At 42.7% G+C, this 25876-nt stretch overlaps 2 protein-coding genes across 4 annotated transcripts in view; one reads left to right on the top strand and one right to left on the bottom strand.

Moving 5' to 3' along the window:
* tmem200a (transmembrane protein 200A) overlaps positions 1-25557 on the top strand; it is a 93248-nt gene extending 67691 nt beyond the window's left edge. The window contains exon 6 of the transcript XR_007450294.1: positions 25148-25557. The gene's annotated coding sequence lies outside the window, so the exon portion shown is untranslated. The remainder of the gene's footprint in view (positions 1-25147) is intronic.
* tmem244 (transmembrane protein 244) overlaps positions 1-25876 on the bottom strand; it is a 146326-nt gene that overhangs the window by 90714 nt on the left and 29736 nt on the right. For all 3 annotated transcript variants that reach the window (XM_049589300.1, XM_049589301.1, XM_049589302.1), the window contains exon 4: positions 14757-14819. The gene's annotated coding sequence lies outside the window, so the exon portion shown is untranslated. The remainder of the gene's footprint in view (positions 1-14756; positions 14820-25876) is intronic.

Raw genomic sequence — 25876 nt, 5'->3', positions numbered from 1 at the left:
CCACCACATCTGAAAAGCCAACATTGTACTTCTTACTCCACCACATTTAGTTGACAACATTAGATTCTAGTTTATTTTGCAGATTCAGATTACTAACGTAAAGTTGTAGATCAGTTAACGGCTGAAAAGAAAAAGTCACAACTGATATACAGCCCACACTGTAACTAACTGCACTCCCTGAAGAAATACTGTATTATCATATTTCTGGAGAAATGAAAGAGTGATGTCAGAGAGCAGCAGACAGAGGGGTCTACAGTGTGTGTTTGAAGGATATATCCAGGATGTCAAACTGACTCAGCAGCAACAACAGGTTAAAAAGACAAAGATAGTTAGAAGCTAAAGCCGAACTATAGGCTACAGATCACAGTGTAAAAGTGAACCACCACATCACTGCTGATCGCCACACAACACAATGAATATAAAGGGAAACTTTGCTCATATTCAACCAGCTGTGTGGCATCACAGTGTGTGCAGATGAACTGTGTTTGGCTTCGAACCCAGACCTCCGCCACTGGACAGGCAGGGATCTCCAGGGAAGCCAAACACCGTTCATCTGCACACACTGTGATGACACACACAGCTGGTTGAATATGAGCAAAGTCTCCCTGCTTCCCTTCACTGGTTCCTGTACAGCAGGGTCGCTCTTTGTTTCACTGTTATAATCATTACAAAGCAAAAGCAGCATGTGTATACATTCAGTAGGCTATATCTTCAGTAGCTAGCTAACGTTAGCTAACCCTACACTTTTCAGGGTCTGATTTTGGTTTTGGAACAGGGAAGAAACGTATATCTCTTTCCAACCTCTCCAGGTAACGAGTATCATTAATAATATAATAATATATATAATATATAATATGATGCTTCTTTCCTCACACAGGACCTCTGCTTTGCTTTTCCTTTATTTTTCTGTCACATTATGTTACAATGTGCGATGTTCACATTCAACATGACCAACATTTTAATTTATGAGGTTAATTAAGTAAAAGTAATGTCTGTGAGCAAAAACCTTCAGACTGTTCTGAAAACTCTGTTTCCAACGAGTTTTCTACTTTCAAGACAACCTGACGTCAGCTCATGACGGATTTCTTTATTTGCTCATCTGCTGCAGGCACCGTCGTGGAAAATGTCATTATGTCTGTATGATTCATCCATGCTCCTTTGCTGTCTGCATGCAGGCATGTGAAGAGGCTCAGAGTGTCCGAAGGTTAATATGCTCTAAGATCAAGACCTTGTAAATGTTCAGACTCCAATGTTAGACACGTCTGTGTGATGTTTGAAATGTACTGCATGAGGCTGAATCATTGCTCTATTACTCCTGTACGTCTCTGTCCATGTACATGTTGTGCCAAAAGCCTGTTACATATATTCAAGTAAGATCAACTGTGGCTCATTGATTTAATTATATTATTCATCAAAATGAAGACTGACATAGAGCACAAGGTTTTCTACATCAGGCATGTTACTGCAAGCGTTTACATTACACACACTACTACATGCTTGCATCAGAAAAATCTATCTTGGTTGCTGATGTTGTTCATTTCTACCCGATTTTCGGATCATAAACCAGCTCAAACATGTCCGCCTGTGTTTAGACGCTATTATTGGTGATTTTTCACGGTAGAAAGTGCTGCTGTACTCGACTGCAATAATAGTGCACAGACACTGAGAGCTCAGATATGAAGACCTGGAAACGCTGACCAGTCAGAGCAGACTAAGCTTTCCCTACAGGCTGATGCAGGATTGTCAGTTACTATTTGTGAACACACTTGCCCGTAAAAGTGAAAGTAGAGCCAAAGTCCATACTGACATGATGACATCACACAGTTGATCCATGATGAGAATCTCCCGTTCCAGCACATCCCAAAGGTGCTCTATTGGACTGAGATCTGGTGACTGTGGAGGCCATTGGAGTACAGTGAACTCATTGTCATGTTTGAGATGATGTGAGCTTTGTGACATGGTGCGTTATCCTGCTGGAAGTAGCCATCAGAAGATGGGTACACTGTGGTCATAAAGGGATGGACACGCTCAGCAACAATACTCAGGTAGGCTGTGGTGTTTAAACCATGCTCAGTTGGTACTAAGAAAATCTCCCCCACACCATTACACCACCAGCAGCAGCAGCAGCAGCCTGAAGCGTTGATACAAGGCAGGATGGATCCATGCTTCCATCTGAATGTGGTTTTTAAGCCAGTCAGTCACCCCTCTTTGTATAGAAGTTCCTGCATTCTGGTTTCTCCTTTAATATGTCACCCGTCTGTATCACATGTTCCACTAAATAAAGTTTACAGAATTGTTGGTGTCAGAAACATTGGTTCAAGCATCTGACAGACATTTGATCACATGCCTGGTGTTCACCAACAACCGTGCAAAGAGCCAGAAACCCTCCAGTTAGCTGCCAACGTGAGGGGAAAAACGCTTTTGTAATGAGTGAGATCAAACAAGAATGCAAAATGTATTCCACCCAACAGGTGGAGAAACAAGCCTGCAAACAACATCTCTCAGTCGAGGCGGTGACGTGGAGCAGAGCTTCTCAGAACAAACAAATCTTCACATGTCGAAGCAGATGGACGGCAGTACAGGACGAAGCCAGATAAGCTAAGAGGAAGATAATGAGACAACAACAGAGACGTGATCATCACAATCCTGGTTTCTGCTCTAACATGCTGGTAGTGGGTTGAGAATTTGGCATAAATAGCATGAGTCTATGACTCGACCATGACTTGCTTGAACAGTACAAGCTGGTAGAGACGGTGAGATTTTATTGACATACACTCTGCCTGGCAGTATTTGAACACCACAGCACACCTAAAGACTGTTGCAGACGATGTGAAGGAACATGACAATAACTCCAGCAGTGTCCCTCAGATGTCAACAGGCCAGAGCACATTAGCAACATGGATGTGATCACTGAAACATGTGCCACTAAAAACTGCAGAAACTGAATCATGCTTTTAAGTCGTCCACGCCCGAGGACGAGAATATGATGCTTGGGTTTATGTACATTCAAAAGCTTTCATTAAGTATCATACTGAGAGACAATACCGACAAACTGTTTTAGCAAATTGCCATTAAATTAGTTTCCATTCTTCATGCAAGAAAACATCTGTAGTGTTTTTCGTGGCCTGGATTTCAGGGCGAGGAAACCACACTACATCTGATTTTGTCACTGGGTATCCAGATCAAATTTTGTGCTCCAGATCTGAAAGGAGCCATCATACATATTTAAACAGGACTACTGTATCTCTAAAAACCTCAAGGGAGACTCCTCGGGGCTGCGCTGCTCCTCACACTCAACTGGATTAAAGTGTTTAAAACCATGATAGCTCAGGGATAAGACTGAGGCCCTCATATCATTACTCATTAGTATCTACATGTTGATGCTGTGTTAAGACAGGAGAAAACTGGAAAGCATTGGCTTTTTGCTGTGCAGGGCTCCAGCTTGGTTTCACTCACTGTGTGTCAAAATACGCCGCTGGGGCAGTGTCTCACGCACATGCTAGCTGCTCATTATAGTGATGCTAGGGACACTGTTTAGCATCTGTGTGAGGGGCACAGCTCTGCAACAACTCCAGTGTAAACCCATCCGTGTCATTACTGGATGCTCAGACCAACAGCTGTAATTTTAAGAGTTTGAAAGACCACTCAGGTGGACTTTGAGCCAGGGGCTCAGTGTCTGAGACCAACAAACACCAACGTTTGAGCCACTCAAAGGTAAGTATAACCATAACCCAGTACTTTTGTTGCCTAACCCTTACCACCAAACTCTTCTTCCTGCTGATCACTGCTGCATCAAAATACAACGCAAAAAATCTGCCCCCAGCATCATTTTAGTGACGCCTGAGGCTTCTGCCCTCGCAACAAAATATGACGAGTAGGGATGAAATCAAATTGAAGGCTGACACCTTCTGGTCAGACGGTCAATTTGCTTTGCTCCCACCAAGTTCTTATAGGTCAAACAACTGCTGGTGTTACTTTCATAATAAGTCAACCAAAGCATATTTTTCTCAGCTGACAACTTCAGGCGCTCTTCTGAAAACGCCCAGCAGGGAGCGCTAGAGTGCTGTGGAGGCATAATGTTTTTTCAGCTGAGACGAGCCCAGTCTCAAAGGCACTTGGGCAGTGACTTGTGGTGTCAGAAACCAACAACAAAAAAAGGCGTCCTTTAATGTCAACATGATACGTGGCTGGTTGCTGTTATAGTTTAACGGCGCCCGGCAGCGTCAGAGGGAAACGCAGCAGGACAAGGACAAAAAGGACAATATACCCCCATTGTATGAAATGGTATACATTTCCGGTCTCCTAAGTAGGCGCTGTCCCCTGTAGCCCAATCAAAGATGATGGAGAACTGCCAATCAAAGACAAGTATCCCCAACCTCGCTTGGTTATCGTAGATTAGCTGGGCTAACCGTTAGCCGTTAGCGGTGCCTGTAATAACTCAGTAACTCAATAAACGGTCCGTGAAAAAAATATTTTTTCCAGCAGATATCTTAGTTACAACATGATTGAGCTAGCAAAGCAGTTTTTGTTGCTGTGTGTGGTATTTATTCAGTTTTGGGAAATCACGATGTCTAGAAAGCATCAGCTGACAGGGACAGCTAACAGCAGCAGCAAAGCTAACATCAGGACGTCATCTGTTAAAAGCCTCCCGTTGTCGGATACGACATGAAACTACTCCAGTTAGCTCAATCATGTTGTAACTAAGACATCTGCTGGAAAAAATATTTTTAGTAATCCAGTATCTTTGGTGAAACTGCACTGATTGCAGCACCAGAGAGGAGATATTTGCTGCCAGATCTCGCGAGAGTGTGTTGTTGAGACAGAGACAGGTCTTGAACAAAGTAAATTTTCTCCTGATTTGTCCGTCTGAAATTTTGGTGTCGGAATGTTCTGAAGATATGTGGCTTGTGATAAATGGGTCCAATATCTGCTTCCGTGACTATGGGGCGAAAGAATCGGCCATAATCTGTAATCACGTTCATTTCTCCCACTGACGTCAATGGACTCAGGACCTGCTGTTAGTCTCCTAAAGGGGCGTGGTGGTCGCGAACCCCACGTGACACTGATACAGGAAACTGACTCGCAGTGGACCGTCTTGGTTTATCCACCGTCTTTGGTATTAATATCTGCTCCACTGTTGTTGTTTTACAGTAATGTGATATTTGTCCCGCCCCTCCTCCACTGTGATTTGACGGCAAAGTAACGGTGACGAACGCAGCATTTATCCAAGCAGTGCCAAAGTGCATGGCAACCTAAGGCTGGCTTTAAGAACGAGTCGACCCCCACAGACCCTCATGTAAAAATGCCCAACTTTACAGCAGAAATAAACATGTTTACAGCCTGGTACATGAAAAACAGTTTTGGTCTGTTTAGCTAAATTTCCACCTTTTCACATTTTATTAAGGTTTAAAGTTACACATGATTAAAGGCCGCGCAGGCTGTCTGTGGATAGTGTCCTCAAGCTCCTAGTCAGAGCCAACCATCGCTCCTCCACACCTCCACCCTCTCGTTCAAATATGGTCACTTTTGGACCCAAAAATCCAAGGCCATGTTTACATGGAAATGATCAGCTGAAAACGGAACTGTTTCTCATTTTCATTTTGAAAAAAAGTCCTGTGTTCAGACAACGTTTTGATAATCACTTCACTCTCACAATCACAAGCACTTGTGTTGACACACAGCGCTACCAGATAAAGTGCACTCAGTCCACTGTGATTTTCTGTGGTTGACTACGGCCCTATTGCTATGCTTTAAGTATGAAGAAAAGTCAGGGAAAAGGTTTTAAATATTTTAGGGTCTGTCACTGTCTCCTTCACCAGAATTAGAGAGGTGAGCGAGCTCTGTCCCAAATATATCGAACACTTCTTCCCTCACAAAGATCAGAGGGAAGTTCAATATAACTTGATCAGAGTGTGGCGATAATGACTGTTCCGCGTGAAAATATAAATAATGGATATGTGATTTGATTTAGCATGGATGTAGAGCTGAGGCTGAGCTCGTCTGTGCAGACAGAGAGAGGGCAGCGAAAGTTAGAGGACGAGACTGGATTGAATTTGTCTCAATTAGAATTAACAGTGAGAGAGAGACGTCAGTGATGTCTCCAGCTGTCCACCATAATTGGTTCATTTGGGACGACTGTTCACCCACTGCCACACACACACACACACACACACACACACACACACACAGCTCGTCATTCAGCAACATTAGTTTCCACAGTTACGCCATTATCTACGGGGAAAATGACCAGAATTCCTCCCCAGTGTTTACAAAGAGATGTGATCATCATGAGGGAACAAAAAACAACTGGTTTTGTACTTTAATCTACGCCAAAGGTACGACAGAGCAGGAACAGATGTGGCACAAAAGACTAAATACAAAACATATGGGGAACATGGAGACACACATACACACACATACAGTGCATACAGTTGGCCGTCTGACAAACTAAACTTCTAATTTCGTCTGAGAAGGTTACACCAGAAAAACACTCATTATAAAGTCCTTCAGATTCTTCTGAGAAACAATCGTCTTTATGGATTCCCCTCTTGCTCCAAACATGATGATCTCTGAAAACACAAGATAATCTCCGTACAGATGAATGATAAAATTCTGACATGTCAGAAATTTAGGATGACTATCTCACAGTGTGACAGCTGCTACGACCTACGTCTACTAATCAACCAATAGAAATGCAGCAGGAAATGACACGATGGTCACTGCGACACTGGCGCTAAACCCAAACAAATGATCGCTTGCCATGGAGGTAAAGCGAACAAAAAGAAGTGTGTGGAACTCCCAGAAAGAGGAAAGTTTGGTGGAGCTGTGGCAGCAGAAGCCTTGTTGATTTGATGTTTCCTCCAGCTGCTATCATGACCGCCAGAAAAAAGACGCTGCATGGAAGGAAACTGCAACTGCAACTTCCAGGTGAACAAGCTACCTGTGGTGGCGCAGATGGATGACGTATGCTGATGCGATGCATGCTGATGACGCTGCATATTGACGTACGTCGTAACCTGCGATTCAGTAGTAAACGGCCATTGTACAATCTGCACACATCAAACTTGACGTCATACCAAAGTTTATTAGATTCACGTCTCACAGTGTGTCATGCAGTGGTCTTATAAGATTGCTAAAATCACACAGTGTATCGAGGACATAAGACACACTTTTGTTTACAGTTACAGACATCAAATTACGTTAAATAAAAATGGTTCCCGTACCACATGTGCTGTGACAGTCACTCCTGCATGTTGGGGCAGATGGAACATAAGTTTGGGACTCTAACACTGACTGAACACACATGCATTAACGGTGCATAGAAGAATCAAAGGGTTCAATTTATGATCCTTGCTGGTCCCCAACTCTGACTTCTTAAAGTAGAGACAGCGAGTTCATTGCTAGGGGTACATTTGTATGTATCATTTAGCAGCAGCACAGCGCCACAGCTAAACACATACAGGGAAACACTGCGCTGTGTGTGTTTGGCGCCACACGAGCATTTTAAAATTGATTAAAGTAAAATTAATATTACTGGTATGCTTACATGTTCTGCTCATGTTTCAAACAGCTGCCGTCACTACGAGCAACCACGACGCATTCAGTCACCAGTTAAGTCACTTGTTAAACTGAAACACTGGACACCACTGCACGTGGTCTGTTTGTGATCCAGATCAAATAATGTTTACTTTGTGGTCATTGGGTTCCCCTATTGTTATATTTACACTAGGGCATTAACGACTTTGATTTTTTTCAAGTCGACTTTATCTGTCAATAAAGTCTAAGTCGAGCCGTCAAGTCATGACGATGATGATGATGTCATCACATTGACACGGCGGAGGAAAGTGAAGTATCTCCACACATGTGATGTGTGTCTGTCACTCTCAGGCCTGAACATACTCAGGCGTACTATTAGCGCAGCGGACTCTGCGAGGACTGTCCGCTGTCATTCGGGCTTTCATAGTCGAGCGCACTTCCGTGTTGTAGTTTCCTGTAAAAATGTCTGTGAAAAATCCCCACGATGTGAAATATACATGCCGAGCAGTCACTGGTGCGCAGAGCGGAGTCCGCGCAGTCGTAAAATCTGAGCTTTGTGCGCACAGGGCTTGCGGACGTCCGCTTTGAGTCCGTTCCACGTACGTTACGCCTGAGTATGTTTGGGCCTTAAGCCAATCAGAGGCAGCGATTGCATTCCATACACAAGCACATAGAGAGAGAGAGAGGGGAAAAACACACGACTTGTCGACTCATCCTGGGGGGTGTCGACTTGTGCCACTGACGTCGACACGTCAACAAATCGACTTTTCTGTTAATGCCCTAGTTTACACTAATGCCACTGTTGTGGTAGCTGTATTGGTAGTTTAGTGAATGTCTTGTAGATGTGGGTGTGGTTTAGCAGGTGGTAGGAGACAGGGTCGGCACTGACGTCACACTTTGGGGTTGGTGGTACTGAATCACTAGCTGCTATTGGCCGCCGCACCTGGAGGGAGAGCTGGAGAGGCTTTTGAGCTGAGCAGGCACGCCACGAGGGAGACGCCGGAGGCGAGACATTCTGAAGAGAAAAGAGACTGAAAAGCTTTTGACAAGCCACCACGAATTATCCATGTTAATACACATTTGAGTAACCACAAAGAGGAGCGAGCAGGCCAGCCGAACGGCACTCCAACGGTGTCCAATGGAGTCCTCCAGTCTGAGTGAGCTCACCGCGAGGGGCAAGAACAGTAGCCTGGTGTTTGAGCTCATTGTTTTGGTTTCACAGCCCATGACTTTACTGTCTTGTTTCACTCTCTCTGTTCTTATCAACGTCCCTTTGTCTAACTTTATGAATCCAAAACTACAACAAGCACACACACACACACTTCAGGTGACGACTGGTCAGGTTTGCTGAGGTGAGAAAGTAGCAGGGTTTGGACTTTTCTCTCAGGCTCTCTTGTCAAACAACTACTTCCCTAATATTTTATGTACAAACGAGTGCAACATCATGAATGACTGATTACCGTTGCCACTCTCAGAGACAGCGCGCTCTGCACTCTGCTTCAGAGTGTCGCCATCTGTAACAGTTAAAAACACTTTTGCTTTTACGTACAGTCGGATGACACTAAATTATTTCAGACAGAGCATGGCCTTTAGTAAACCCAACTCTGATGTTAACCTAATTCTATCTGCTGCTTACAGCTGGTATCTGACATGTTTTCTTAGTTAATAAATATTTAATAAGTTCATGTGGGGGAGCACATTTACCACACTGAGCCACTGAGGAGTGTGGATCAGTGTGTCAGAGCTTGTTGGGGTTCATCTGTCTTGGGTGAATGAATAACGACATCTGCTAAAAACAAAACTACTGTACTAGAAAACAGTTCGTCTGACATCAGTTTATTTATGTTTTCATGGATCAGATTCAGGGACAGACCTGTCGTATCACACTCAGCTTTCCAGTTTGTGGTATTTTGAACTTCAAGCAATCTTATTGCACGTTAATATTTATGCACACAAACACACTGACTCTAGCCCTGTGCTTTTCTCTTTCCTCCCATGTTTGCTCTCTCTGTCTGCATCCCTCTGTTTGACACACACACACAAACACACACACACACACACACCACTCCATTTCCACTGGTAAAATAATGCATATTTGATCTGAAGTCACAGAGTTATGAATTATACACAAAGCAGCCTACACAGAACTTAAAAGCTATTCTATGAGTGTGTGTGTGTGTGTGTGTGTGTGTGTGTATGGCTGGTTGTGTGCGAGGTACTGTCATATACACAAAGCAGACTTGAGTCTTGATTCTGGCCGCTGAAGGACAGACTCTGTGTCCTGTTGGCCCTCCTGGTTCAGGTGACAAACATGCTGTCTAAGCACAATGTCCACGTTCAAACTCCAGCGTGTCGTCCATCCCTCTGACAGCAATTTTACATGCTAGCATCACAGGGAGTTTTCCAGTGCAGGAGGTAATGCACAAATAAATCCATCTTACATTATGAACAGGTCATGGCCATATATTATATGGCCATATATTATATGTACAATATCTGACTATATAATGACGAAAACTCTGTGTGTGTGTGTGTGTGTGTGTGTGTGTGTGTTCCAGGTTTTTCTCCTCACTGACTTGGTCAATCCATGTGAAATTTGGCACAGTGGTAGAGGGTCATGGGAGGATGCCAATGAAGCAATATTACATCAATTGGCCAAAGGGGGGCGCTATAGCAACCCACTGAAATGTCAAACTTTGAATGGGCATATCTCATGCCCCGTATGTGGTAGAGACATGAAACTTTGCACAGAGATGCCTCTCCTCATGAGGAACACATTTGCCTCAAGAACCCATAACTTCCGCTTATAGAGATTTTCCGCCATTTTGAATTTTTTGAAAAACACTTCAAATGGATCTCTTCCTAGGAAGTTTGAGCGATCTGCATGAAACTGGGTGAACATAATCTAGGGAGCAATATCTAAAGTTCCCTCTTGGCAAAAGTTGGAAAACTTCCTAAAACTGAGCTTCTATAAGGCAATGAATATTGCGGAGGGCGTGGCTCATCACATAAAGGTGTAGAACATCTCAAGGGTTTCACCCATCACCACGCAACTTTGTAGGCATATGACCACACATAATCTGAGGGGACCCCTCCATTATTGACCCCATCAAACAAAATGGGGGCGCTAGAGAGCTCATTTCTTATCTAGGCCTAACCGCCATATGGATTTTTACTAAACTTGGTAGATATGTAGAACAGGACGCCTCAAGGTGACTGGAGAAATTTAACTCTAATTGGCAACTGGGTGGCGCTATAACAACAGAAAAATGCTTCAAAATGGCTAAAATGCGACCGATCGCTGTGGCTCCCCCTGTGGACCAATGTTGGTGTTTTCTAATGTTTGGTATGACTAAGTCATGGTATGGTATGCTGTACATAATCACGGAAACTGTCAGTGTGTCATTCTGTCAGTGTGTCATTCTGTCTGTCCCACGTTTTTCAAACACTCTGTCTGAATACATTGCTCTTCTTAATGGGTTCAGTTGACTATTTAATCTGCAGTTTCCTATGACCTGTGTCCCAAACACACACCATGTGAAACTGTACGTGGGCAACTGTGCACTCAGTGGGTATGGACTAGTTTTGATATATTTTCAAGCAAGACACAGATCTGTGTCTGATCTAACCCTAACCCTGCTATCCACACAGCTCCGCCCCACTCACTCACTCACTCACTCACTCACTCACTCACTCGTTCTCTAACAGCACCAACACAGACACAGAGCTGCTACACTGTTTAATCTGTCTGTTAGTCTGTTGTGACATTGGTCAATGTGTTGCATGTGCTACGCTAAATCAGCCTGTGAGATGAATGAAATTACTGCAGTAGCACACGTGCAATCCAGCGCTGCTCTGCTAGTTTGTGTGTGAGGTGGATCATAGCGTGTCGCTGTTCTTCTTGGTAGCTGTATCCTCTTATCTGACACTGAGACAGCGCCTGGATGCAGGCGACACTTGTGACAAAGTTCCTCTGTCTCCTTCCCTCCCGCGGCCTCTCTGTTGATGCTCTGTGTATAAATAAGATTAATAGCCTTAATAAATAAAAATATTTCAATCATTTTCCAGCACTAGATTCATTTGAAAGGCCAACACATGAGAAACTACTTTTTAACTCCCCCCACAAAGATTTTTAGTTGTTCCAAACTACAATGGATTTAGGCCTACTTGATATATTTAACGTCATGTTATAGTTCAGTGTCCTGAGCTGCAAATCTTTAAACCTTTAAACCTCTGGAGCTCCAGTGCTGTGTGCAAAAACGTTAACGTACAGCCGAGCTATTTATTTTATTTCATTTTTAATTTACGTGATGTGCAGCTAAATATTTTCAAACAGGGAAGAAATCCCTGTCTTTGAATTATATTTTGATCACAGTCTGTTTTTGTAGAAGCAGTCAAGCTGCAGTTTACATCTGTCTGTGAAAACATGATGATGTTCCACACACATCTTGCTGCCAGCTGCACAGAGATCTACACAATCAGCACAGATTCAGATTAGTGTCACCAATTCAGTATCTGACCAAGTGTCTCCTGTTCTGTTCCTGAGCTATGACACTGAATAGCGTCCCGAAAACATGAAAATATGGAGGAAAAAAGTCTTTGCAGGACATTATGATGTCACAGTGAAGCTGTAGCCATGACCTTTTTGATCTAAAATTAATCACTTCATCATTATACTCTTGCAGACAATCGTGTACATTTTTGTTAGAGTACGAAATTCTCGAATTATGGCCAAAAACCTTTTTTGTGAGGTCATCCTTGAGTCCAAGCAGACATTTGTGCCAAATTTGAAAAAAAAATCCCTCTAGGTGTTCTTGAGATATCGCGCTCAAGAGAATGAGACAGACGAGGTCACAATGGCCTTGACCTTTGACCTATGACCACCAATATCTGCTCAGTTCATCTTTAAGTCCATATGGACGTTTGTGCCAAATCTGGAGAAACCTGGATGGACAGATGGATGGACGGACAACTGGAAAACATGTCCCAGGCCACATCTGTTGACGGCACAGAGGTGTAAAAACACAGCATTGTTTTAATACAAACAATGGAAAGCTTAAAACGTTTTTAAGTTGGAAATAGGGCAGTTACTTATTTGCCAAATACAAAAATATCCGAGGGATTAACGGAGTTTTATTGCAAAAAAATCCACAAATGAACAAAGATGAAATAAGCTTTCCTCGTTCAAAGCAAAGCCAGGCTGTTAATCCTCCCATCAGCTCACTGTAGCATCCGGCTTCCTTCCCTGCCTCCGCTGGCCTCCTCTGTGAGAAGCAATAACTAGAATCACGATAACCATGGACATCTCCGACTACACTTGAATAGTGCATGAGGCAGCCATGAGCAAAATGATCCTCAATAAAATCTAATGTGAGACTGGTGAAAGCTCTTTGTACATACAGAACAAGGTTTCTGTGGGACGCTGATATCATTAACCAGCACGATGATGAAACACAGGTTCAAGAGCATGTTTGGGCAATAAAGGCAGAGCGCAATAAAAACATGGTAATATTTCTATCTGGATGGGAGAGTTGGGGCAAATCCAATGATGAAGACAACAGCAGACAAACAACACACAGGTTGTAATTTACTATCTGTAGCAGTAATACGGTGGTAGCTGGTGCCCAGCGTGTTCACATGTTTTAGATCAAACTAAGGAAATCATATTTCCAATCTCTCTCTCTCTCCCATCGGATTATGATTCACAGCAGGCATGGCTAACTGAATTATAGCCTCGGGGTTGTTTGCCTCCACCAGCCAGTCACGTTGCAGTTTACATCCATGTCTGTTCGGACTCATTTAAAGATATCATACACTGCATCATCTATAATATCTTTAAACATGACCATGATAAGGATTCATTGGTTTTCAGAGAGCTGTATTCTGGTCAGGGTGACAAAGCCTCTTAAAGAGCGCTTAACATGAAGTAGGATACTCACAAACCCGTTAGACTACATCAGTGCATAAATATTACAGTAGCTGTGCAAAGTCATCTAGTGGGCCAGACTGGACCCTTCGGTGGGCCAGTTTTAGCACTTTTTTTGAGCTACAAATTGTAAATATGGATGCACACACACACACACCTTCAACCCAGCAGCACAGTTTCAAGGTTGACACCCAGATTAACGGCCTACTTCCACCAGATGTGTGTCCGTTGCATCTCCGCTCTGGAGCTGATAGGATACAGTACTAGTCAATGTGTGTTTCCACCGGCTGCGGCTGTGCTACGCTCTGGCTCCGTCACAGCTGCGGCGCTCCGGAGCCCTCCGCAACAGATACGCAGGACTTCTATTTTTGCCGGACGCCGGAGAGCAGATCGTGCGGGGCAGGAAGTTGTGCACAGAAACAAAATAAAACATCCAGTTAATTTTCAAAATAAAATACACAGTGTTCACGGCGGATCATATTTCCCTGCACTACACCTTGAAAACGTCATAATGGGCGGAGGCAGGCCTGAAGTCAACAGGTCAGAGGTTTTCAGACGTCATTTCACCCCGTGAACACCATGGACGAGGAGATGTTAATCATGGACGTGCACCCAGATGTCTTCCGGCGGAGCTGCACTGCTCCGCACAGCAAACGCAGCTGGTGGGTGTTGACGGACGGCGGAGCACGCAGCGGATGACCAGTGCTGCCGTTCTGCAATGGACACGCATCCAGTGGAAATCCGGTGTTAGAGTCACCAGTTCAGTGTCTTACAAAATGTCTTCCCTTCTGAGATATGACGTTGAATAACAGTCAGTGACCAAGTGTTTGGTTTTTTTTGTAAAACAAAATGATGTCATGGTGAAGCTGACCTTTGATGTTTTGGATATAAGATGTCAACAATTAATAATTTTCTCCTATTAAACATTTGTGTGAAATTCTGTCATACGTAGCTTATAAATTCTTGAGTTGTGGTCAAAAACATGTTCTGTGAGGTCACAGTGACCTTTGACCACCAAACTAATATGTTCATCACTTAGTCGAAGTGGACGATTGTCCATACGCAATTTAATTGGGCGTTACAACACAAAAAGATAAGGCTTCCAGCCATGGCTGTTATTGGCAGGGAGGCGTCATAAAACATGTTAAGCAGACTCTGTGATGCTACTAGAAATCTTACTTCTGTAGCGTACATTTTGATTTGGATTTCTATTGTTGTTTTCTTCAATATGATTTCAATATATTGCAATGAGAAATATTAATGAGTGACTAATCATTATTATTTTAAGACTCACCTTCTCTCTCAGGGATCTGGGGATCAGAGACACCTGTAGTGGTCTTCATTACCGTCACATGTCCTTCAAAACAAAACGATCAATACAGTGTGTAAGTAACCAAGATAATACAGGTGCAGTGCAGATATGCTCCTGAGACTGGCTGGGGAGATGACTTGCTGTAAAACTCAAGTATAAAACTGCTCTCTGTAAAACAATAATAATGAACTTTATTTAACTAGCACCTTTCAATATCCCAACTGACACTGGGTGAGAGGCAGGGTTCACCCTGGACAGGTCACCAGACTATCACAGGGCTGACACATAGAGACAGACAACCATTCACACTCACATTCACACCTACGGACATTTAGAGAGCAGTGGTTTCCAACTGGTCCAGCCACGGGGTCCAGATTTCTCTTTAGTCATTAGGTCCACACAATTTAATATATTCAGCACCAAACTTGCGTTAGCCCATGTCGTTGAGCTAGTTTGCTGTCTCTGTGAAGAAGCCGTCAATTAGTCACTACCTCTACAGCAGGAAACACTGTTAATGTTACAAACTAAAAGCCAAAAACTGAGTCCATAAAGCATAAGCAAAGCAAGTTTGTTAGCACAGCACATTTCAGACACAAAGGCAATTTAAGGACTTCACATAAGCATAAATGAATAAAACTGAACACAGACCACTCATAAAAACTAAACACAAACAAACATAAATGGTAGATTTTAAGGATTTAAGAGGCGTAGATGTACAGTGACGTAACATCTGTAACTGACCTCGGGTAAAGCTGTCACAAACAGAAAAGTTTTAAGCCTCGATTTTAAAGAACACATGGTTTTGGGCAGACCTCGAGTGTTCAGGAAGTTTATGTGCCAAATAACTGAGAGAGGAGTCTGCATGTTTGGTTCTGACCCTGGGGACGGAGCGCAGTCTGTCCCTGATGATCTAAGAGCTCTGGATGGCTCATAACACAGCAGCACACCAGACATCTAATTTGGCCCCAAACCATTCAGTGCTTTGTAGGTTCATAATAATACTGGGACAACAGTTCTTTGACTCAGGAGGCCAGTGCAGAGATCTAAGAACTGGGGTGATGTAGTGAAGAGTTGGACAGCAGCATTCTGAACACACTGCAGCTGTCTGATTGATATGTTATGGAGGCACATAAAGGCACTCTTAAAATGATCAAGTGTACTAAAAATAAAGGCATGGACAAGTTTCTCTAAGAGATCTGAGTCTAGCTATATTTCTAAGATGGTAGTAGTCTGTTTTTTTAATTCTGTTGATGAGGGTTTTGAACCTCAGGTTGAAGTCCAGAATGACACCACGGTTCCTGACATGGTTTGATATCTTAGAAAACACTTCACCCTTAAAGCGACAATCTGTATAGCCATTACTCACCATGTTAGGCTGTATTCATGACGAAAACTTTTGGGGGCTGCGTTAAACAACAGCAAAACTATATCAGAACACCTATTTACACACAACTCATGCAGTATAATCCAAATCTCATTTTACAAAGTTGCATGCTCACTACTTTCCTCACACATGCATTTTCGCTAAAACCTTCCTATTTCAAACATTGTGTCTGCCAGTGGCGATGGCAGAATGGAGCAAAGGGGCACATGCAAACAAGCTCCACTTGAGCAGAGTTGAAATGAGCGTGCCTAAGTCACCGTCATCAAGCCACAACGCCTTTTCATTTTGAAAGTCACTGACACAGGTCAAACCTTTGACCCGTGGTCACACTGGTCACCGACGTGGAGGACTCCAGTGACGAAACTTTGCAGCCTGAGGATGAGGTGGCAGCCGACATTGAGTTCAAGACAACTGAGGAGGATCGTTTTGAAGTTTTATTGTGGTGGGAAGAGCATGCTAAAATGTTTCCTAGCCTGACATGGAGCGCAGCCTGTTAAAGAGACTTGTCCTCCACTGGATTTGTAATTCAAGAACAGAGAACACAGCTTAATGTGAGTGACTGTGGCCTGTGTGTTTAATCACAGGTGCGGGTCCGGTCAGTGTACTTACATAAACAGGTGCTGCAGCTTTGACCTAGACACAATGACAGGTAATGGCTCGGTTCTGGGACTAAGTTTTACGGGTATGGACAGGTGCAGGTTTTCCAAAATGGACCAGGGCAGGACTCTGGCACGAGTTGTCTGAGAGTTTGTAAACAGACGTAATGAAGTAGTTTTGCTGTTGTTAAATGTGGATGTTGTTTACTTCAGTTCATGCAGAATGTTTTTCGGATTCTTCATTCACTGTGGAGACGCGAGAAAAACAAAGTTTACTTCACGACTTCAACATAACTCACAGTGAGATACACAAATGGTCATTTTGCAGGTGAAATATTTTGTTAAACATCAGAGCTTTAAGATAAGCACTGGCATTCGACTGTTGCTTTTTGGCCGCTAAAATAACTGTTTCTGTTTGATCCTTATTTAACTGGATAAAACCCTGGTACACTCAATCACTGGTTTGTTCAGTGGTCTTATTCTGTGACTGTCTTGGTTCAACGAACAGTTAATAACCATCTGGGTTTACTGTAATGTAAATCAATGTGTCGTCTGCATAATTACGACTGAATGTTTTATAGTAAATCTTGGGTCGTCTGCATAATTGTGGTAGAATATTGTATTGTTCTCACAAATACAGGCGAGTTTGTGCATTATACAAACATAGCACAATACAGTGAGTAAAAACAATTAAATAAATGAAATTTACTTCTAAAAACCTTGTTTAAAAGTGGTTTTTAATTCAAGACAGATGTATTGCAGACAATGTTTTCCAGTGCATGTCCACAGAGGAAATTACATTACAGGACACTTACCTAATTTTCACTTCTCATCTTCTGCAGAAGATCATACAGAAATCAATAAATGGTGATATTAATTAGAGTATTTGTTAATTACAGTAAGCCTAGCAGTAGTAGTGGCAGTTTTGACAGGAGCAGTAAAATGGTATAGTAGTACCAGTTGTACTAATCATATGGAAGAGGCCACAATATTATATTATTATACGTTGATCAAACTATACTCAAACTGCTGTTCAGCAACTTTCTTTCAGCAGCCTTCAGAACAAAATATATCCTGTGCAAATTATTTATAACTTAAGCACATGATGCAATTTTTAATCCTACACAACAAGTTTAAAAGTGAAATACTTTCTCTTTAATATCTTCTTTCTTCCTATTCCTTTCCCCTGCTGTCCCTACCACCTTCATCACACCTGCCTCTGTACCTTGTTCCCTGCACTGAAAGTATTTTGTGTTCTTTTTTCCCTCAACGGATTCACCTTCAAAGAATTTCTTTCTTCTTTTTGCTTCTCTCCTTTTCACACTCTTTATCTCCTTCCCACTCCGTCTGCTCCTCTCTGAATTCATCCATCCCTCCGCCTCGCTCTCATTTCTTTCCAATCCATCACACCTCTGTAAGTCCTCTCCCAAATTACTAATAAATGAAACAGAGGATTAGAGACACTGTGATCCTCCGTTTAATCCTCAATTTATTCTTCAAGGAATTCCACAGGTCTCAACGGAAGGTATCCTTCATATCTTTTACCTTTCAAAGAGAAACTAAAATGCAAACGGGCCATTTTCCAGAAATCGAAGGACAACTTTGAACTTGTCTGTGCACACGTGTGTGTGTCATGGCTTAAATTCAAAGGACTTCTCTCTCTGGCCAGACTCAAACAACTGTTTGCTGTAAAACTACACAAAGCTACTTCTCATACAAACTGCTCCAAATAGCAGCGAGAAATAACTGCTTGGAAAGCTGCCTGCTCTGTGATGATTTAAAGATACCAAAGGGATGAGAGAGGCAAAAGATGCACTGGAGCTGCCTCGAGGCAAGATGACGTACACACACAAAAAGAATGCATTGGCACTTTCCACACGGAAACTTTTATTTAGTACTGAGTATGCGTGAATTTGGCTGACATTTCATGTGGAGGCTAAATCTTCTCAGCACATTACAGTGTCATTGAGAAATGTTAGCCTTAACTTTGTTTTCAACCATCGTGATTTAGTTCCAGTGCGAGTTTAATAATAATAAACTGCTTTAGTGTCGTTGGAATACGTCACCGGCGTCAAACCAACAACAGAACACATGTGGTTTACATCCAAATAAGGTTAAACAGGCGTCTACTAATGTCTATTTATGGCTTGTGCATGTGTGCAGTTTTATGATACTTAATTTACAAACATTAAACATGAGATTTACAGCTCAACGTCTGTGGAAACACAGGCTTTGCTCTTGATCAATGGGGCTTTGTGCATCTGGCCTCAGTTTTCTCCGGGTGGTGCCTTCGTCTTTAACTGCTTGTGTTTTGTCATTAAGCTTTTGGCAGTGATAAAAACAGAATATATATAGCCTATATCCACTGAATAAATAAATCAAATAAATTATTTTGAACATGTATATTTATACTGGCCCAAATATATGCATATTGGGTATAACTACAGTATGTAATTATTAAAGAATGCTGCAGTAGGCACTTAGGGATCTGGTGGACAAGAATCTTGTGGAGTTTGCTGATAACAGTTTGATCTTTCATTTTTTATTTAATAGAATTTTTAAAATCTGCCTATGTAAAAATGATTTGGATGTTGTTATGATATTCAACTGTCTGTCTCTGTGAGCTGAAACCATTTCCCTCAGTGGAAACAAAGCTTTGATTTACTTTAATTTCACAGATAAGAAACAATAAATTGTGAAGACAATAAAGCCTCCACTAAAATAGCATTTTAAGTCTTGTGTGTGATTTATCCTGGCTTCATATGAGCAGAGGAAATCTCCAGTCGTCACTAGGCTAATTTATACAATGTAAAATGCCATAGGTTTGTGCTAATAACGTTAGCATGTTGTATTTGTTTGGAAAACGTGTTTAGTATAAGACAGTTGTTTTGTCAGTGAACCTTGTGAGCTGTAATGGAGCCAAATTATGTGACGTTACCTTTGTTAAATGTTGCTGTTGTCCCTGGCTTCATATGAGAAGAGGAAAAGTCCACTAGCTGCTAGGCTAATTTATACAATGTAAAATGCCATAGGCTTGTGCTAATAACGTTAGCATGTTGTATTTGTGGGGAAAATGTGTCCAGATAAAGACAAGTGTTTGTCTGTGAATGCTGCGAGTTATAGTGAAGCTGATTTGTGTACTTGTGTTTGAAACTGTCTCTATTAAGCCATGTTTAATGTGTGTTTAATGTGTGTTTAATGTGCAGATTTTTTTTTTTTCCCCACAACTAATGGATTAGTTGAAGATTATGTGCAACTTTAGTCGACCAAGATTTTCTTTGGTTGACGAAAGCCCTAGTTTACATAACAATATTAATAATAATAATAATAATAATAATAATACACTGGATTAATATAGCACTTTTGTGGATACTCAAAGATGCTTTACAGAGAATAAGAGCAACAAAACAAAAGAAAAAAACAAGAGAAGATGAACACAGTTTTTTTTTGACGTTGTAGGCAGTTTTGAAGAGGTGTGTTTTAAGGGGTTTCTTGAAGGTGTGTTGCCGTGTATAGCATTCTGAATTTAAGGGGTTTCACCTGATGCTGAGACTCTCAGCATAGGTTTCTATTACCTGACTGTTCTGGTACAAAAATGTACCCACAGGTGTGGCAGATAGCCTTCTGAGATTTACTCGCCAAACAGAAAATCAGCTGCATTAGTTAATTTCAGACCATGATGTGAGTGTCAATAAAAATATTTGACTTACTGGGGCGTCGGTGGCTTGATGGATGGAGCAGGCGCCCCATGTACAGGGCTGCTGTGTTGATCACTTCTGTTCATGTCACAATGATGATTAAAAGACACTTAATCAAGCAGCACTATTGAACTATCCCAACAACTACTGGATGGATTGCTCTGAAGTTTAGTTCAGACAGAATCCTACTGACTCCAGTGGTCCACTGACGTCTTTCTAACCCCGCCATGATGTTTAGGGTTTTGATTTTGAGCAGTTGTTTGATTATCTTGCATTTGAGTCAAATCATCCTCTTGTGTGTGTGTTTTGTTTGTTTGTTTACTGAACAGCAACATGAAACATTTCTGGCAGTTAACCTAACTGGTCAAGATGAAAGTCTCTGTCTGACTCAACAGGAATAAAAGCAGAGGGAAAAAATGCTGATGCAATAATTTGGAAACAGTTACAGTCTTCAGCCTGTACGGAGAAAACTGAAATGAAAGTGTAGTACACTGACCACCATCACTCGCTAAAGAGAACTGGCTGTTCACCGCTGGAGACGTAATGACTATATATCTCCAGCGGTGGAGAACAGCCCCTCTGCTGCAGTGGGAGAACCAATGAAACACTTCTTTTTCAGAACACTGTCCAGGCGCAGCAGGTCATTTAAAATGAAACAGACCACAGACTGAGTTAATTTCATCGCAGCATTTATTTAACCTTTATTTAACCAGAACAGTTCTACTGAGATTAAAAGTGTTTTTTAAGGGAGTCCTGGCTAAGAGGCAGCAACAAAAGAAAACAAGTACATGTGAAACAAAGACTGTACAATAAAGGATGTATCTACTTTGACGTCACCCGTTAGTTTGTGGGCTCCCATTCTGAAGCTCTGGGATTTTGGCCCTCACCATCTTGTAATTTGGAGCCAGAAGTGACAATATTTGGATGAGAGGCCGGAGCTAGCTGCTAGCTTCGTTAGTGCTGAGTGTGTACTATATACGCGACTTTTTAGAAGCTTAAGGCCCAGATCACAGAGAGAGCGTTTGAGAACTGGAGGCAGCTGTTTGTAACGTTGCTACGTGCCTCGTGTTTCTGCGCTCTAGGCACCTGGAGCACTCCAAACTCCTCGAGCTGGTTAAACTTAAACTGTGGAAAAGCGCCCCACATCATCTCTTCTTCAGTCATCTTTTTTCCCATTGTCCAATCAGAAGATTTGAGAGGCGGGGCTTCTGTGGTGGTCATGACAACAAGTCTACAGTTGGTAAACAATGGAGGAGAAACTGGTGGTAGTGGTTGCTGGATACCCAGAGCTATACGGCCTGATGATAGACAGCAGGTTGTCAAACTGCCCCTGAGTCGTCCTAAAATCTGCCTGTAAACGTCCATGATGGAGGAGAAGCTCCTGGACCAACTGGTGGTACTCCCCATGATCCAGCCTCTTTTTTAGGGTCTCATGTACCCACACAGATCTCTGTTTATCTGCTGACAGCCTCTCACCCTCAACCAGAGCTACAGACAGCACCCTCTGCCTCAACATGGCAGGGACTAGATACTGATTACTGGGAAATAAATAACCAGTAGATTGATTAGCAGGAAGGACAGTGTAAGGACGTCACTGGGTGGTTTGTAAGTCTAAAAATAATAAACCAGTGCTGACTCACAAAGAACCCAAGCACCAGTCTCCTGCGTGAAAGTCCTGTGAGATTGGCTAGCACTAGCTACTGATCCTGACTGCATCTGACTTTGATGCATCGATGGGACGAGCACTGACAAATTACAGCACGCAGTGGGACCCATAATAGCACGTCCCAGGGATGGGTGTAAACAGCAGAAAAGTTGCATTGTGATTAATTCTCACTGCAAACACACACTCTGAAAAATAAAGGTATTATTTTATTATGTTGAACAACGCTGACGTCCAATCAAGTACTTGAGTAGTGCCCTAGTGGGCGTGCTGATCGTCACATTTAGCTTAGAGCTCTCTGCATAAATACAACTTCAAAGAGCTGCCTGCGTGGCTGTATACTGTACAGGCATGTCGTAGCTGTAACTACACATCACAGCTTCCATAAGCACTCACGCAGCAGGCGTAGCGCTTGTCTCTGAACTTCAAAATTAAGCAAAGTGTCATGCCAACTAGGAGATGAAAGCACAAAAAGGGAGCGGACTGGATAAGACGAGGAACGGGGGAGAAATAAATGAAAGAGTGAAACTGAGACAGGCGAGAACTAATCCCATTTTCTATCTTCCTCTTCCTCATCCCCTTTATCTCTCCTCTCTTTCATTGTAGCCTCCTCTGCCTGCCCTCCCTCTCCCATGTCTCTCCCTCTCTCTTAACACTCCCCACTCCTCTCTTTTGTCTGAGGTTAAATGACCCCACTCAGTACAAGAGCATCATCAGGGGATGAGATAACCTTTTAGTCCATCCTTTTAATCTCTCTCTCTCTCACACACACACACACACACACACACACACACACACCCTCTCTTTGTCTGTGTATTTCTGCCTCCCTCTATCCTACTCTCTTCTTTAGTCCCTGCCAATGTGTGCACATGTGCAGCAGACTCCAAAGTAACTAACAGAAGAGACTTCAGTTATGAGCCACCCGTTCACACTGCTGCTCTCTCCCTCTCCGAGACAAATTAATGTTTGTGAATTCATTCATTCATTCAACCGCTTCATCCTCTTGAGGGTCGCGGGGGGGGTGGAGCCTATCCCAGCTGACACTGGGTGAGAGGCAGGGTTCACCCTGGACAGGTCGCCAGACTATCACAGGGCTGACACATAGAGACAGACAACCATTCACACTCACATTCACACCTATGGACAATTTAGAGTCACCAATTAACCTGCATGTCTTTGGACTGTGGGAGGAAGCCGGAGCACCTGGAGGAAACCCACACTGACACGGGGAGAACATGCAAACTCCACACAGAAGGGCTCCCACGCCCGGGATCGAACTGGCAACCCTCTTGCTGTGAGGCGAGAGTGCTAACCACCACACCACCGTGCCGCCCATGTTTGTGAATATTACATTAAACCTGTGAGTGAAAGCTCTTTCTCCCGTCACCTCTCCGCCTGTAATAGATTGTAGAGTCTGGTTATGCAAGTACGAGGTGCCTCTGCAAAGTGCTTGTGTCAGAAAAATATTTGAGTTACTGCGATCCTTGTTGGAGCTCATCATCTGCTCGTCTCTGGGCAGCACTACAAGACTGCGGTCGTGCTGCTGGACTGTTGGTTCAGCTCCCTGGTGTGAGTTAGTGTCGTGTGTACAGCTCATCGCCCCCTCTCCCTGACGGACATACGCGCTCATTCATGCATCACTCTGCTCTCCTGCAGCGACTCCACTCATGGGGATACTTAAGGAGTAATGAAAGATATAAAGATAATAATGCAGTATAACTCTACATGCTTGACTAAATAAAACCTTGCAAGACTAAGAGTCTGAACCCAACTCAGTGACCCTGTGAGGCTTCAGTCATCTTGATGGATGGCTGAAAAATGACTTCACACGTCTGGTCCCTTCCACTAGTGGGGCATAAATGTCAAAGCTCAAGGGTGGTGTGATAGTGAAGGCCATATTTACTCTCCATACAGTGAGTATCTTTCTCAGCCTCAGCTCTACATCGTCACACTAGGCTCACCTTTCATAGTGCAAAACTAAATCGAGCCTCAGCTGTATGTTCTCAGCCGTGCTCTGAGCTAAGCGCTGACCAGATTTTCATTTAAACTAAATTATGAGTGCTTTGTTAACTGCATTCCAGGTTAATTAGAGCACACACGGCCACATTGCCTCCTAAATTTCCGTGTGACCGGTTGCTGACAAGCAATGTAGCATTTAAAAGGCTATTTTTGAGTCCAGCACAGTGCTCACTACACATAAAATGCACCGCCTGTTGGCTGTAATCATTTTTCCAGCTAAATTCACAGAGAACAATGAGGGCAAACCCAAATATTCTCTGTCTAGCTCAGTTAAAAACACACAAACACTAAATCCATCAGCACATTAGCATGTCGTTCACCACTATGGCTGCAACTGACAATTACTTTAATTAATCTGTCAATTCTTTTCTTGATAAATTTGTTTTTTGCTCTATAAAATGTCAGGAAACGGTGAAAGATGTCGATCAGTGTTTCCCAACGCTTGTTTTGTTTTGTCCACAACCCAAAAATACCCATTAATTTACAACACAAAAGCTGGAATCAGAGAATTTTAGGGCTGTAGTCAACCAAAGAAAATCTTGGTCGACTAAAGTCGCACATAATCTTCAACTAATCGATTAGTCGTGGGAGGGGTGGGGGGGGGGGGGATCTGCACGTTATTTTTACTTGTGCGGTGGTGTGTCTGTGTCACTCTGCAGTTACACCTCCAAAACACTAGACAGCGGTGGAGGACTGTGTTAAGAGGTGTAAAGTTTAGTTCAAATCAAACTTTATTTATATAGTTGATTCAAAACACACATTAAACACACATTAAACACACATTAAACATGGCTTAATAGAGACAGTTTCAAACACAAATCAGCTTCACTATAACTCGCAGCATTCACAGACAAACACTTGTCTTTATCTGGACACATTTTCCCCACAAATACAACATGCTAACGTTATTAGCACAAGCCTATGGCATTTTACATTGTATAAATTAGCCTAGCAGCTAGCGATCTTTTCCTCTTCTCATATGAAGCCAGGGGCAACAGCAACATTTAACAAAGGTAATGTTACAAAATTCAGCTCCATTACAGCTCACAAGGTTCACTGACAAAACAACTGTCTGATACTAAACACGTTTTCCAAGCAAATACAACATGCTAACGTTATTAGCACAAGCCTATGGCATTTCACATTGTATAAATTAGCCTAGCAGCTAGCAGAGATTTCCTCTACTCATATGAAGCCAGGATAAATCACACACAGGACTTAAAATGCTATTTTAGTGGAGGCTTTATTGTCTTCACAATTTATTGTTTCTTATCTGTGAAATTAAAGTAAATCAAAGCTTTGTTTCCACTGAGGGAAATGGTTTCAGCTTACAGAGACAGACAGGAGGTCTGCGTCACTGTGACGCTGAGCGTGAGGGTGGGCGAGTCCAACTTTCTGTCAACAACGGGGTGTTTTGAAAACATTTTCACAGGTAACTTAGCCTGTCCCCCCCGCTGCAGGAAATAATGGATTAATCCTGGAAAGCTGTTGATGTAGCACTTTTCTCCTTATGAAAGAAACACGGCGATTATTCGACCAATGAGAATTTGGTCGGACGAGAGCACAGCGACCAGATAATCCACTAGTCGACCAGGAGACTACAGCCCTAGAAAATCTGGTTCACTTTTTCCTTAAAGATAGACTTCGCAGGACAAAAGTACAAGAGTAATCCCTCTCAATCATTACTTCTGACCCAGTCTCAATGTGTTTATCTGCAGAGACTCAGCCTGTTCTTATTATCT

This window comes from Epinephelus fuscoguttatus, linkage group LG11 (assembly GCF_011397635.1).
Source record: "Epinephelus fuscoguttatus linkage group LG11, E.fuscoguttatus.final_Chr_v1".
Classification (NCBI taxonomy): domain Eukaryota; kingdom Metazoa; phylum Chordata; class Actinopteri; order Perciformes; family Serranidae; genus Epinephelus; species Epinephelus fuscoguttatus.
This window is presented reverse-complemented; position numbering and strand designations above follow the sequence as displayed.